Here is a 16379-nt window from a genome sequence, read left to right on the forward strand (position 1 = left end):
ATGCAAAAAAAGACAGTCAATTCTGCTTCTATGGTAGTGAGTTTTAGTTTGGTTTTGTCATAACACATCAAGATTGCTTTTTGCTGTTAAATCAAGCAGTTGAGATTAAGCTAGTAACTATTTCTACATATGAAGGCTTTAAGAAGGTGATTTCTAACTTCCAGAAAAATACTGCATGTATCTATACACACACCCCTATATACATTTGTGAGTTTATTACATTGTCTGACAATTTCAGTTTTTATGCAAAGGGACATAACACCACTGAACCTAACAGATTTACATGTCCTTGCAGGAAATATGAATTTAGGATAAGAAATAACCCAGTATTTGGTATAGGGCCAGCGGAGGGAGGGAAAAGAAATGCTCTCCACCCCCCTGAGGATGTGCGCTCATGGGGATGGCAGGGGCAGAAGGCAGAGAACTAACACTGGCACAGGAGACAGCAAGCCCTGCTGCCCAGAGCCAGGGTGTTCACAAGACAGAGGGAGACCTCAATTTTACTTCCTCCTTGACAGATAGACAGCACACAAAGAGGAAGCTTTTTTATGTAAGTTCAAAAATTATTATAGCTGTTACTATTATAAAAGGGAGTCATATTTATGAGCCAGCACTTGCTGATGAGAGCCCGTCTTCAATATTGATATGACTAGCACTCTCAGTATAACTAACTCAAATAAAATGCATACAAACTGACCAGGTGACAAAATGTCTGCCTACTACTAACTTGTGGTATTAAGCTATAGCATTAAGAAAAGTCCATCAAATGAAAAGCTGATTTTTTGATAAATTTGCCATATGCAACAGCTACAGTTTCTGTATTTAAGAGAGCTCTGCTTATCTAAGAAAATGAGATAGGTCACCCAATGCTGCCATCTTCAGATCATTAGTCAGCAATACACGATTCCCCCCACCCTCCCACTCACAGATAGACACGCAGAGGCGGCTTGGTACATTATGAGACTACGCAGGCTTTGGCAAGCTGTGCTCTCAAGTCTACAAACATCGAGGCGTACTGATAAGGAGGTTAAATATTAACTATATAGAGACACTTTTTATAGACCAGATGCATAAATTCCTACTGTATGCCTCTCTTTGTATGGTAAACCACACTGACTGTGGTACTCTATATTATAGGTATATAACAACTGCACTGGAGTGGGAATGACTGAACACAGAAACAGCTTTTAAGATGAATAAATTTTTTAAAGCCTCACCTGAAGGCAAATACCTGATTATTACACTGTTGTCACATGTAGGCTGGTGAATGCAAGCGCAAATGGGGGCATGCAGGCTCTCCCGTTCGATTTCAAATCTTGGACTCGTCTCTGGCATACTCCCCAGCCTGCAGCTCCAGACTTGTGGCTCCTCTACAAGCCACAGCAATACCCTGTTGTCTCTTTTACTTCCAGTTCCATCTCATCTTTGGGGTGAAGTGTGGCTTTGCTACAACCTATAGGTAGACTCTTGAAGTAGGAAAGGTGTCTTTCCGTGTTGTATAAATTCTGTAGTTCTTGAAGAGCCTTCAGCTAAAATGCCACCCCGTTAGCCAAATTGGCAAAATAAGATGAAGAATCAAAGTGCCAAATGAAGGATTAAAAATAATTTTTAAGCCAAGAGACATCAATGTAACGATCAAGACTGTGCCAGGAGCACAAAACAGTGTACAATACAATTTTAATTTATTTCTCTTATTTAACAAAAGTATATGAAAGGTACTTTATGGTCATGCTCATGAAACACTCTCTACATGGGTTCAAAAATTATTAAATAGATCCATGGAAGAAAATCCTAATAAGGGCTATTAAATACCAATATAGCAGATCTCTTTCTTCAGAGTCCCTGAATCAAAACTCATTCGCAGCTAAAGCAGTATACCAGGAGAATATCACCACCGTATAGCTTTAGACATACACTGTCCTCCAGGTGTCTGCAATTTGCCAGTATGAGTCAAAACACTGGGGCAGCTGGTCTGGCCCAGTACATGTGAGATTGTAAGAGTCAGATCAGTTGTCCTGCTATTGACAGGCAAGATACAGAAAAGATCAAGCCCCGGCAAACTCCAAGCCTGGTCTCCAGAGTAAACACAATGTCTACTCTTCATGTTCAGGTACCGTCCTGCATTAGAAACTGGACTACCAAAAAAGAAAAGGAAAAAATCAGTGACAACTATGACAGCTAATAATAATAAGAAAAAAAAAAATGAACACAAACCCCACCACGTTATTGAAGAGTGTTTAGAAATTTTCAAAGGCAGGAAAAAAGGTCTGATAAGCTCAACTCTCCTCATCTGACGGGTTTCTAAGGCTTTGAAAAATCACTCCTCACATCACTTCAGTTTGCATTTGGGAATCTCCCTCCTGCGACCTCTGCAAAGAGCTTGTGCCCAGTGCTGGGTGCTAATGTCACAGAGTCAGTGCTTCAAAATCTGACTTGTTCCATAAAAAGGTCTTTCAAGCCATTCCACTTCGCTTAGTTTTCTTATGGTATAGCTTAGAGACCGATATTTGTGTTCACTTGGCAGTTTTCAGCATGATGTGTAACATGAGATTTTATCTGTTCTCTAAAAGTACCTTGTAAAGATGTTGTAGGGATGAGTCCAGAGAACACCAGCCATGACGAGAGCTGATTCACTTGCACTCCCTGTCGCAAGGGGGAAGGAGAAATTGAGTAACTGCATGACTGCAACCCTCGCACGTGGACGGGAGTATTCACCACTACCTGAACTGCTAACGGGATGTGGTTACAGCCCCAAGCTGACATGTAGTAGCACAAACAATCATTTTACATATATTTAAAATTAGTTGCCACGAAGACAATACAACTCGCAATGTGTGTAAATACTTGCAAGACCAGTGCCAAATAAATATCCTTAAAAAAGCATCTTTACATTCTTTCTACTGGATTTAAGATTTCAAAGGATATATGACTGGATCACTCTTAATTCAGATGCGTGTGATATGTTCACAACATGCAAAGTTTAATTCCTTTTTCTTTAGGAGACCTTTGATATTTTAGCTCTAAAATTATTCACCTAAAGATTAAATCTCTCATATACCTGTAATTATCTTGTAAGAAGATAGTTACGTAAAACTGAGAGACTTCAAAATCCCATTGTTAGAAATGAGTCCTAAGAATTAATGAAGTAAAAGTGTTTTATTTCCGCCTGTAAAAGTGGCTCAGATTGCAAGCAAATGTCGATTCAGAGATATCGGTGACTCCTGTGTGTGCTTTCTTTCTTTATTCAGAGCTGGTGCAAATAAATTTATGAAGAGTTGTTTATTTTTCAATCTCAGAGACATCAACAGTCGCCAAAACCCAGCTGGCATTTCACATTTGACTGAATTATTCAAAATTCACAGTCTGTTGAGTAGGATCAGGAACGCTCCACTACAAGAAACAGATAGATATAACACAGGTAGCGCAGGCAAACTAGCTAATACAGCCCAATGTTGGAGTCCAGACATCAAGCAATACCGCCTATCTGACAGCTATTCATGTGGGAACATTATTGAGTAGAAATGCAGGGAGATTTTGAACAACAAATAAATCTCATGATGAGCTTCTGAATAGATCAAAAGCAGAAACGAAGTAAAATTCAATACCTAAGTCTTTCATTATAGATAATTCACCTACCTCCAACAAAGGCAGTGACCCTATTCACAGCCAACAGCATTTCTAAGTAAGAAAACAAAGTTTAATTTTTCAGAGTTACCTTCATGAGGTATTTTGTTTAGTCTGCCACTTTGAAATGTATTTAGGCTCACCAAAATGAGGTTTCCTTCACGGATTTCAAAGTGTATATATTTCACAATATTCTCCTTTTTCCCCCTGATCTGACTGCTTTGCATTCAGACCTTTCTCTAAGGCTGAATGCTTGGAACAATCTCTTCATAAACAGAGGTTTGAGTAGATGTGGTGCCACTCAGAGCACTCAGGGATAGACACACACCAGCCTTTGCATTTCTGTTGACAGGCATAGCACACAGTATCACTACATGCAAATTCCTCTAACGCAGAGGCTTGACATACTCAGAGAAAGCATGCACTGTAGTGAGCAGAGCGGGCTTAACCCCTTGTGAATACTTTGAAATTATATGTTTCTTCTTTCAGGAGTTTCTGGAGAAAAACTCATAACGGTAACCAAAATAAAATTATCATCATGAGTTTGTATGGAAGCAGAAAATGTACCTCGAGCAACACCATGCTACAGAAGTATCAGTAAGGAGGTAACTCTGTACCTCCAACACTGCGGAGCCCAGCCAAGACAAGAAAATGTGTATTGCAGTTCCCCATCTTGCAGGTGCAATACGTCTTCTGGAATAAACTCTGGAGAACATCCCTCTAATACCTTTGTGTCTCTTGAGAGAACGTGTCTTTCTGTTGTTCATTCTCCCATGAAGAAGGCCCTCTTGCTACTCTGAAAAGCGGGCAGACAGAATGGAGGATGAAGCACTCCTGGGATCTTTCTGCTGCTGCCACTCCAAAAGAAGTTAGTTCCCACAGAGCTGGAGCCCCTGGATCTCTCACTCCATGTTTGCTCTGCACAACGATGATGTCTGTCCACCCCTCTAATTTTATGTCAGTTGAAAACCTTGGAGACCTTTGGAGCTGCAGAATCAAGAACCTCAACACTTAAGTGGAAAGCATTTCTGTATAAAAGGTTGGTGTTTCCTGGCAAGGCAAGGATTCCCCTCCACCACAGCTAGCAGTCACAGATGATGCGAAAAAATCCACCCACAAAAGCACACTTGTCTCAACTTGCCCAACCCTGTCAGAAAAAGAACTCTTTAGTTTTGTCAGCATAATTAACCAACAGTGCTGAAGCTTCACATGCAGCTAAGGAGACAAGACCATTGAAACTATGAACTGCTGCTTAGATCATTTGTTAAACATAAGACATTGAAGCCCTAATGCTTCACCCTTCCTATTTCCCCTTCCCTATCATTTGACTCTTATATTGAACAACTTCTAAAACCTGGAGTTTTAAGGTTTATTAATTTCATATGGAGTTATTAAGAACAAATGATGTGCAGTAATGAGCCACTCTTTTTCCACTTTATTTTACAACATGCAACGCGAATTCATGTTCAGCACTCCCTACAGTAGCTGAAGTGAATATTTGCTCGTTCCTTTTTCAAGCTGTTACTTCAAATTTCAGCCATCTAGAGATATCACACAGTTAACACAAGAGGCACCATCAGGTCTTTCGACATCTTAGCTGGGACTCCAAGAGATGGAGTCCTCTGAAAGTCAAACTAAAAAGAAAAAACAACCAACCAACAACTGAGTAGTATGTCACTGCTGTCCAACCAGACTCTCCTGTCTGTGCTGCCTTATGTGACACACCTGATCCACCATGATCCTTCATAATTCACAGGCTGCAAGCAGGGGCTGTCTTTAGGGCTTTGCCATTCCTGTTTTCCAGATCTTTGTTGGCTACTCGTTCAAATGAGGACTTTGCATTAACAAAACCTATTAAAGCAAGAACAGTCCTGATTTTATGCACAACATGGGCAAGGGCTGGCACCCCAGAAGTGCTCCCTCAGCACTGAGGCTTATGCTACAGCACGGAGAGTATGACTCCTCTAGCAAAGTAGCCAGGGACTTGGGCACTGACAGTCTGGCATGACCTAAACAAGAGCAGAATTTCGAACAAATACCTATACAAGAGATCATTTAGCTGTCCTCCGCCTGACAGCTTTCCCATTTAATGGGGAGTCATCGACGCTAGGACTGTTGTCCTAATTGTGAACTGCACTGCTTCGAAGAATACCCAGAGAACAGACAAAAACAACCTTAGACACTTTTCTTCCTCCAGCATCCAGAGCCAGCATCTCTACAAAAGCCTAGCCCAGCTCTTGGGACCCATTTCCCACAGTTACCCATAGACCTCAGCACTGATCCAACATAGTTTCCTCTCCTCTAAAAAGACCAACTTCCATTCCCCAGCAAGCAAGCTAAGAAGGAGACTCAGAAGAGAAGGCATGAAGTTGCAACACTCCCTGAAATACCAAGAAAACCTCTTCAGGCTGGGGAGGCAGTCTGTCCTTTTGAACATGCTGCCATGCTCTAAGGAAACTGCGTAAGGGGAAAACTAGCACGGGAGTCTCTTCCACTTATCCTGGAAGAAGCTTTTGAGTGACTGGTAAGGTAAATCCAGAGATTAACAAGAAGCAAAGGTGCAGCAACAAATCACAGTACAGGCAATCCTCATTTTTTAAGCAGAGAGTTTACCAAATCACTGCCCTATGCCAGTCTGTCAAAATTAATTACTGCAGGCTGCAAGGCCTCTTTAATAACTATCCTTGGCCAGTCCAGAGACATACCCACAGTGTCCTCCCTAACAGGCATTCCCCTGGGGAAGGCACCAGGCACATGTTGTGCTTCTCATGATGCCATTCCTGGAGCAGGCTGTGTACCCCCCAATTGCCAGGCCAGTTACTGCATATGGCAATTACACTGCAGGGAGCGATGCAGAGGAGCCACTCAGCCTCCCATGACATTGTAGACGAGGAGGGGTATGAGGTTCTTGTGTGCATGATCAGCGGCAGAAGTCCTAGTGTATCTGCTAATGAGGGGAAGTTGTACCTTCAGAAAAGGGGATGCAGCCTCCTGGTGCTGGAATGATCTCAGAACTTTTGCAAGCCCTGAAACTGTAGGGGCAGAAACACAGTGAAGAGACAGGGACAACTGGCTAGTGAAGTTTTAAAATTCTTATTCCAAGGAAAAAAATGAACTATTTCTTCACAGTCATATCCATTTCAAATTTATTTTTGAGAAGCAAAAAAAGGGTAGAACTTCATTCCAAAAATAGCAGCATCCACACTAATTTTCTAAACATTTAAGAAAGGAAATTAACTTCTTCCATCTATTTACTGAAAACCGATTTAATAGCTAAGACTTGTTTTCAAACATCACAGTTTCCAACAGCAACACTGCATTTAAACTCAATGCTCTTCTAATCACATAAATGCAAAGGGACTCCCAAAAGCTTCTGTGGCTCTTAATGCATTTGCTTAACCTGACTTGCAAAAAAAAAAAAAACCACCAAAAAAAGATAGTAGGCATCAGCACAAAAGTGTAAGTTCTATTCATGTCAAGCTGACAGATCAAAGAAGAAAAGTAGCTCAGGGGATTTTAAATATCCATTAATTTTGCTACTAAAAATATATCTAAATTGAAGATGTTTTTCACAGCCCCAAACAAAATCTTTTTCAAGTATAGTTGAGCATCTCCTTGTAGCTTCCTGATTTTCAGCAGTGAGGACATGTAAAATGAGTCTATCATAACCACAGTCAACTGAGTCACCATCGAGTTACCTGCCAGAATTCTATAAACACAAAGCGAATCACAGCAAGGTGAAAAAAATTTATACTGAGCAAGTACCTGCGAGCAGAGAGATCACAGCTCTTCACTGTACCAATGTCCAAGGAATTTACAGTCTCTGTGGTCTAGGAGTGACTTACCAAACACAAAGATCACTCTGAAATGGTCACTAGTGATCAGGCTCCCACTGATCTGCAAGATTTCTGTGCTGGTATAGGTCCTAAATTAATTGCAGATGTATAATATGGATCTGTTAAATAAACTAATCTGATTATTCAAAGTTGAAAAATTAATCCTATAAAGGTGCTTACATTCTAGAAATGTAAAATGCCTTGTTAAACTATAATTTTAGCCACTTTTATATAGTCAAACTATACAATTCTAACAGTTGCAGCCTACTGCTTCAAGGGAGGGGAGAAAAACCTTTAGAAAAAGAGTATTATGTTTTATGGGGGAAAAAAAAGATAATCTGGGAATACCCACTCTTTCCAACATGTCTTGAAAAATCTCTGAGTTCAAACTGTTTTATCTAGCACTATTAGTAGAGACCATCTTTATCAGTGCCACAGTGATGAAGTATAGAAAGTTCCCTATAATGTGCAGAAAATATAAAACTTACAGATGCTAACTGAAGCAAGGTTATCTTGTCAAAACTGATGTTTTGTCTGATGCAAAAGCAATATCCCAAATCAAGCTTGAACCTAACAAACAGATTGAGGGAGTTGTTCAAAGAGTGCCTGAAACAGCACCATTGTGTTGATGTTCTGTTCACATTGCACTGCAACAACTTCAGCAAGAGCTGGAATCAAACCAAAACAACCTAAATTAGACGACTAAAGGTCCTCCTCTGTAAACTCTTCTTTGGCTTCAACAATGCTCTCAGGTTTAGAGTATTTGCTTTAACTTTCCAGAACAAATAAAGAAACCCTTTATACAGTAATACCAGAAGGCCTGCTAGCTCTAGGAAGTAGCTAACAGAATTTGTCGCATGCTGTACCACGTGAGCTTTGTTTGGACAGAGAAAGAGACACAACTACAAAATCATGTGTCACCCAGAGTCAATTCTTTCCCTGCAGAAACACAAACCCCTAAATAACAGGTTTTGCTAGGTAAATTATTAATATTAATTTTACAGCCGCAGATCCTACTTTCATTTGCATGTGTACAACCTTATTCACTTTTAAGAGACTCTATGCGTGGAAATGAAGGTTGTATTTAGCCCACAGACCTAAACTCATTGAAAGAAATGGCAAACCTCCCCTTGGCCTTCTGTAATATCAGAGTTGGATCTATAAATATATAATTAAGCTATACTTACAAAATCATTATGGTAGATCACCCAAAAATATCTCAATTAAAAATTTATGGGACCTTACTCCATCCAACACTTTGATGCCATTTGATAGAAAGATGACAACAGGCACAAGAACCACTTCCAAGGCTGCAGCATTAAGTAATTCAGCCCTAGGCATAGTTAGCTCTTTATGGATACCAGCCATATTTTCTCTTAATTCCACATTTTTATCTGTGCGTACAAAGAATATACCCAGGAACATGCTGGGTGAGAGAATCAGACTGAACACATGTGGTACACTCGGTCCTCGAGCCAGCATTTGAAACAATTCAGGTTAGTGCACAGTTGTGAACATTACATTAGGATCTTTTCAGCTCTGTACAGACAAGAATTTGAAGATTCTTTCCGTAAGATGGCATTTGGGTTATGCATAAGAGCTACATGTCCCTTCCGGAAGCAAACTTATTTACTGAAATATTCCAGACAACAAAAAGATAAGTGCATGGTTTGAGGACTTTCTTCTTTACACCTAACTGGTTTATTTTCTGCCTGAGGGCAGAATCTCCTGGTTTTCTTCTCGTGATGGGCCCACTGACCCCCAAAAGGAGGCCCGGGCGTGCAGTATCGCAGCCACCATTGCACTGTACAGTGCAGCAGGGTACACAGATCCCTGAGCGAGGGGAACCTGAAGCCGGCCCACCCCAACAGCACTGCAGGTCCCAGGCAGGAAGCCGGGCAGCTGCATTCGGGGAGCTGCTCCCAAGAGAACCCCACCTGCAGTCACCAAAACTTTTTTTGCAAAGCACTCCTCAGCTGCTCTGGCTCCATGGAAAGCATGGATAAAGGCAGCTCCTCCACCTATGCACCCACAGCACAGGCATTCCCTCAGTCCTAAGTGAGATTCAGACATGGCTGAAATGAGTTGCCACATGCTGAACTCCTTCACTTCCCCCATACACCTGTGTGCTCCTGCCAGAGGATCTCCACATCTTGTACAAATGACAAAAGCAAGGAACACTATAAAATTTGTTAGTTTGCTTCCACGCCTATACATTCCTCTGAGGCTACTTCTTAACGTAGTATGGGATGTCCTATGGTACACAAACAAAGCTTTAGTAGCATGAAACCCCCACAGTTCTGAACTGTACGTGAACGCATTTTACAAGTGAGTTTAACACGTATGTGCTATGACCAAAGAAAAGTAAGTGTAGCAGTGTCAGCGTGAATATCTACACAGAGCCTAGGGTTATCTCTTTCCTTCAACACATTGGTGAAAGCACAGGGGCAGTCAGGAACAGCAGTAGCAATATACTCCCAACCTTTCCTCTACTGCTTTTTTCCCCCCATTTTCTTTATTTAAACCTTTATTCCTGTAACTTACGTGCTTTGTAGTTGGTACCCAAAATGCTTGTGCTACTGCTGCTCACTGGAAGCTTATGCTGGGTCCCTTCTTTCATCCCCATTACTTATGTTCTATAGAAGACATTCTATGCCTTTTTGGCCATACGTTTCCTACTCCAGGTCAAGAAAACAAATTTGCAAAAAACGCTATCAAAATTCATAGACTCATTCCACCTATTCCTCAGCCTATCTCAACTGGATCCCACACCAAAATGGTAGATGCTTGCCACTTCCGTGTACTCCTAAATTCCACAAAATTCTTCCTGAGCTCTTTTTTTGAGGCTCACTTTCATTACTGTTGTAGAAGAGCACATGTTCAGAGTGTGAGCTATTGAACTACCAGCAAAGATTACTACTGCAGAATCTGCAATTTCTTAATGAAAATGAAGTTGCTTCTGAAAATAAACAAATGTAATTAGCAAGCTAGTGCTGTGTGAAATTTGCACCATTCTCTTGTTAACCTGTATGTCAAAACGTATTACCTGAGTGCATGTGAATTTGCATTTGCAGTTCAGCAACCTCACAGATTATGATCTAACCACTTTTGGAAACATAATGCTACAAGAAATAAAAACAAATCCAGTGTCTGGCTGTGATTTGTTATTTTGTTAGAGGCTTTTTCTTTAGCGTTTCTAACTGCTTAGGGCTTGATCTTCATAAACCGCATTCTTTCTAAAAGGAGCTATATTATTTCTACAGAGAAATTTCTAATTCCTTCCTGGCTCCCAGTTAAGTCAAATTATTTCTCTCTTGCGTCTAGCTTCCTCGTTACAGGGTTGGGCCCCAGCAAACAAACATACAAGCATGCTATACAACAACACTATTTCCTGTTACTTGTGAGTGCAAAATTTTGTCTGTTAGGGCAACCTGAGATCCTGTCAAGAAGCAGGTCACTGACCTGACCAGCTGGCCACCCTCAGAGCAACACTCCTTCACGTTCTTACCTTTGAGTGACACGGTACAAAGCATGAAATGTTTCATTTCCAGATGTAAGATGTGCTATGTTGACGTACTAAGCCAAGTAATGAGGTAAAGGAGGAGGTTTGTATTTAAAAATGTTTTGCAAACCAGTATTTTATACTGCCCTCTACAAATAAAAATAAAAAAAAACCCAAAACACCACAATTCTGACATCAGTAGTCCAGCTCCCCGCCTTCACTGCAGTGGCTGATGCATGAATTCTCCACCATCTAAATTACTTCTCCTATCCCCTCACAGAATTTGCAGCAGCAGAGTCACCCCTTTGTACCTTCTGCTGATCAGAAACTCCAGGGATTCGTATCCTTGAATAGTGATGCTGGTTGATAAACATGGATCCACTGAAACCTACTTCCCCACTTCTCCCGTCCCTAAGCAGCAAACCACATCAGCTCTACAACATCAGACCCACTCTTCCTGCCATACAAAAGGCTCCCATTTCTACAGCAAGCACAACCAAAACCAGCTTAACTCCACAGTGCTTTTCTTAACTAAAACTCAGATTATGGTTCAAACTGCTCATTTGCCCTGTTCCCCAGACTGGTGACTGAGATATCCTCCCTCTTTTCCAGTTCTAACTGGAAAGGTGGAAAGGGTTCAGGGAAGGAATAACATGATCAAAGTTACAGAGCATCTTCCACATGACAAATATCTAAAACAATTACTTTTCAATACAGACAAGGAGACAACTAAGGGAAAGAAAAATGAAACAGTTCTGTAAAGCCATGATGGCATAGAGAAAGCGTGCAAGGATGATTTGATGGTTCTCTCTTCAAATACAAAGAAGCTAATAGGAATCAGGTTAAGATTCCTACTGACAGGACTGAACTGTCTTCAACAGAATGAGATAGTTCATCAGACGGTGAACAGTTGAGCCATAGAGCTCTTTGCCAAAGTTACTGCAGGTACTAAAAATTTACATGTCTTCACAGATAAGCAGCTGTCTCTGGACAGAAATCCATTCAGGATAATTAAATGCATAGAAACCACATTTGGCTCAAGAGTTCCCCAAGTTTCTGAGTGGTTAAACTCTTGGAAATCATTTTAAAAGAATCAGATATGCTTATCCTGTTCTTACATCCCTCCTAAGCAGTTACCTATGACTGTACTTGGCCAAAAGGCACCAGTCATGTGGCCTGACTAGCAGAGCAATTCTTACAGATCCAAACCTGGAACCAGACTCTCCCCAGAACAAAGGCTTCAACAAACTGTCACAATTCCTGCAGAAAACATTGAGCATTTGCTCCCGTTTCAGCAACAGAACTCTTCAAATTCTTCCTGTAGTAACTCCTCTGGAGCGCTAGCTTATTTTTATGTAGTACAGAGCCAGCTGGTTTTGCGCTACAAAGCTAGTTAGGTATCGCTGCTGAGATTTTGTCCTTGTGCCATGAATCTGTGATGTGATGATCACGAAAACGCACTACAGGGGAACACTGCAGTAGTCTAAAATATTAAACATCGATCCCCAAAATCTACGAGGGTTTTTCACCCTTTAATCCTATTCTGTGATATATGTACTATCTTTTCTGCTTACCTATTTGATTACACATACTGTGGGAAAGACTTGATACCAATGCTTCAGCTACTTGATCAAAAAGTATCGCTGAAAGAAACCCTGAAAAAGTGGAGACCATTACCTGTTATTAACTCCTTTAGAATATTTTACAGAGCAAACTCGCGAATTAGGGCATGCTTTTATAGCAGCAGTCACTGAGCCCTGCAACACCTCACCAATCAAAGAAAAGTAATCCGTCAGCAAGTTACCTTCCTTTCCTGATTCAAACAGACCTGCATGACTTTGTAATGATTAAGAAAGCCACAAGGTTTCATCAGCTTTCTTTTCTGCTTCTTGTATCAGTTTCAGGTTTTACACTTGGGCAACTTCCAAATCCATCCGCATATGGGTGCTTTTGCCTGGTCGAAGTCAGGAACAGAAACATAGCTCAGGCCATCTACTGATGAACAATACACATCACAGTATTTCCAGTCTCATACTGTGTGGCAGGACAACGTCTGACTATAGTGATCCATCATACCTGATTTCAGCTTTATAGTCCTAGCTTTTACCCTGGGAATTGGTTCATCTTCCCTAAATGACACACATCCCTAATCAGAGTCATTTCAAATGTCTCCTGTAAGTCCATCAAAATTTACTCAAGTGGTTTTTAAATCATATTCAATCCCCGCTCTTCCTACTGCAGCTCCTTTATTCATTAACTACATGTGTAGCTGGAAGCGACTCCTTTGCAAGAAACCCCGTTACATCACCACTGGACTCAGGGTACTCACCGTGCTCACTCTTGGCATTCGTCACACAATCATGGCATGCGACTGGCGTACAGGAAAAAGACCAAGCAGAGATTTCAATGTTAAACTTCAATATGCTCAGTGAATGACAGAGCTCTTGGGCTGTAATACCAGGTTTCAGTTGGCCAATATGTAATTATTTTTATATGGCAGAATAGCTTCAGCAGGCGAGCTGATCACAGACTTAGCACAGCGCTTAGTTCACTGTCTATCATTCTGCAGCTATAAATGTGAAGCATTCAAGCAGTCTTAATTTTTCAGATGCACAGTGGGAATGTTCGAAATCTCAAATATTTTCATAGTTGTCTTCTCAGCTCCGTTTGTTCATTCATGGAGGAAGACAGTAATCCAACTCACAAGCTGTACTTACAGCCTGGCACTATCAATAGCCCCTCTGGGAAATCTAATCTGTTGTTTGTGAAGATGAGAGACTGCAGTCTTCTCTGTCTAGTGAGACCACAAATGCTTCATCTACCCGAAGTTACCAAATGCAACTCAGTCTTTATCTGCAACACTCCTGTTTCTTCCATTCTGGTTATCTCCTCAGCAAACATAATGTGTAATTGTCCTGAATTATGTGCCAGTTGCTCGTCACACGAGAAGAACTAGAATGAAGCCAACAAGACCAGATAACGTAGATCCTGAGAGGAGACTCACATGAATTCTGACTGAATTCTCCCGTTGAGGGGGTTCTGCATATTATTTTTATCCCAGCCTATATATCTAAAATATTTTCTTTGTGATACATATACAGATAAATTAAAGTCAGCTTTAGAAATAAACCATTGACCTCAGTCATCATCCAGGCAAGGTAAAACTTTTAGATATATAACAAGCCTGAAATGAATTTACAAGACCTCATCACACACAATTCCTTCAAATTCAGAAGCAACTCACTATTGTGGTTTTTTGCATAAAGGCAGAGAACAAGATAAATTTCTTGATTTCTACTGTCCCACACTGTTAAAATACCGGAACAAATATCAAGAAAGATTAAAAGGTAGCAATTTTACAGTTCTAGAAAACTGAAGGTTTAAAAGTAACTCCCAGTAAGCAACCACTGGGGGGGGGACGGGACACACGACTTAGTGTGACTAATTAGTCCCTAATGGCCAAATTATTAAGCAGAAAGATTTGATGACAAACTGCATACAAACCATAGACACTCTGCTAACCTCCTCTTTTCTGAACCATCACCAGTTAACATACCCCCCTCAATTTTATATACGCAAACATATCCTATAAATACTACAACACGAAGGGGCAACCTGCGCTGTGCAGAAACAACTTGGCAGAAGTTTGGATTAATTTCTGCCGTTAAGAAGACAGGATCCTGCTTATCAACTTACAGCTTTACAAAGACAGCTGCTCCCTGGCTCTCAAGTCCACGAATTACAAGGTAATACTGAAATGTAAACTGAGGTATATTTTTTGCACAATTTTCCTGACAAAACCTTACTTTATGTGCTGTTAAACGTGTTGTAAATGATATATTATAAAAATTAGTTGAAACACCTTATGTCAAGTCCTTCCTACAGTTTATGGTTTGATAGGTAAGCAGAAAAGATAGTCTTTGTTTATTTTTGTACTATGCAAAAGTAGATAGGCCAGGCATGCTTGAAAAACCAACTCAAAAGCGTTTTTATAAAGTCACACAGAGTAGCACACAACATTAGTGATGATGATGATAATAATTAGCCCCCAGACATGCAGGGCCAATATTGTATTTCCTCAGCTAGTACCCACATTAAACCACACTACAAGCGAAAAAGTGGATTGTGCAAGTATTTTGTTTTATTTCAGCAACGTATCTCTCAGTCACTTCTTTGTTGTGTCTTCCCTCTTTATTAGTCTCTTAGAACACTGCAAAGGAAACAGCATCTCTCAAAAAAACACTGTAGAGACAGTTGTTTGGCTCTTTCAATATTCCTCTTCTCATAGTAAGAATGCTTAAGTTTAAAAAGGAGCAGAAGGCATTCCTTTCTCCATGCCCCAATGTCAGTACCAGACTCAAGCAAGAGGATGAGGGGGGCTCACATCCTTCCTTTTTCACCCCTCTTACCCTGCAGCCATCCTTCCCCCTCCAGCTGGCCGGCACCAGGCCCTCTACAATGTTTTCCCATTTAATCCCTGTCCTCAGTGGGGCTGCACAGATGTGACTAATTGTAATTTAGCAAACACTCCTAGTCCGCCCAGGGACCAGGCTCCAGCTTGCTCAACATCCACTGTGTCAGCTCTGCAGGGACAAAACCATCAGCACATTTCCTTTGCAGCTCAAGACTGATGGGGCACAAAGAGCAGATCTATCAAGGCTGATACGTGGTGGCTTTTGAAAGCAGATGGAGTGAAAGATGACGGAAATCCCATGTAATTATTCTTCCCTTTCTGGTCTGAATTCCTAAGAGGTGTTTTCCTCTCTTCCTAAAGCCATTGTCCTCCCTGTAATGTCTCAGCTGTTAATGTCACTATCTTTTGAAACAGGTCATGCTAATGGCAAGCTTGCTTTGGGCATATTGCTTCAAGCTCATTAATATGCATGTTCTCTCTCTGTTCATTTGTTTCTCTATTTACTTTGAAGTTGCCTCCCTGGAACCTGCACTGCTTTTCTGTGTTAAGACTCTTGGCTGGCATTTCTCAGCTTGCTGCGTCTCTGGTTGTTATCTAGGACAGAAATGGGACCGAATGTTGCAAAAGTCAGTTAATAGCACCTCAGGTGACATTTGGTGCTCAGCTGAATGAATTTCTTGGCCTCCTCACCCTCACTGCTGAGAGACGTTCTTTCTACTTGCTCTCAATTCGACTGTTTACATTGCAAATTCTAGGGCAAGTAACATCTCTGTATTTGTCAAGTGCTTGCCCCACTAGAGTACAGCCCCTCATTGTGCTTCTGTAAAAAATAACACCACCTGGGTTACCCTAAATGTCTCTTCCACCTGAAAGAGCTATTTCCAGCATGGGAGGAGAAATCAGCATTGACTCAGATATCAACTTCTCAGTGTGATAAGAGAAACTGATTCAGCTGTCGTCTTTTATTTTTGGCTTTGTGATTCAGGAGCAGCTCATTGTTCGG

At 41.0% G+C, this 16379-nt stretch overlaps 1 protein-coding gene across 1 annotated transcript in view; it reads right to left on the bottom strand.

Annotated features, from left to right (window-relative positions):
- Positions 1-16379, bottom strand: part of TPH2 (tryptophan hydroxylase 2) — a 51293-nt gene that overhangs the window by 10528 nt on the left and 24386 nt on the right. The window lies entirely within an intron of this gene.

This window comes from Phalacrocorax aristotelis, chromosome 1 (genome assembly GCF_949628215.1).
Source record: "Phalacrocorax aristotelis chromosome 1, bGulAri2.1, whole genome shotgun sequence".
Classification (NCBI taxonomy): domain Eukaryota; kingdom Metazoa; phylum Chordata; class Aves; order Suliformes; family Phalacrocoracidae; genus Phalacrocorax; species Phalacrocorax aristotelis.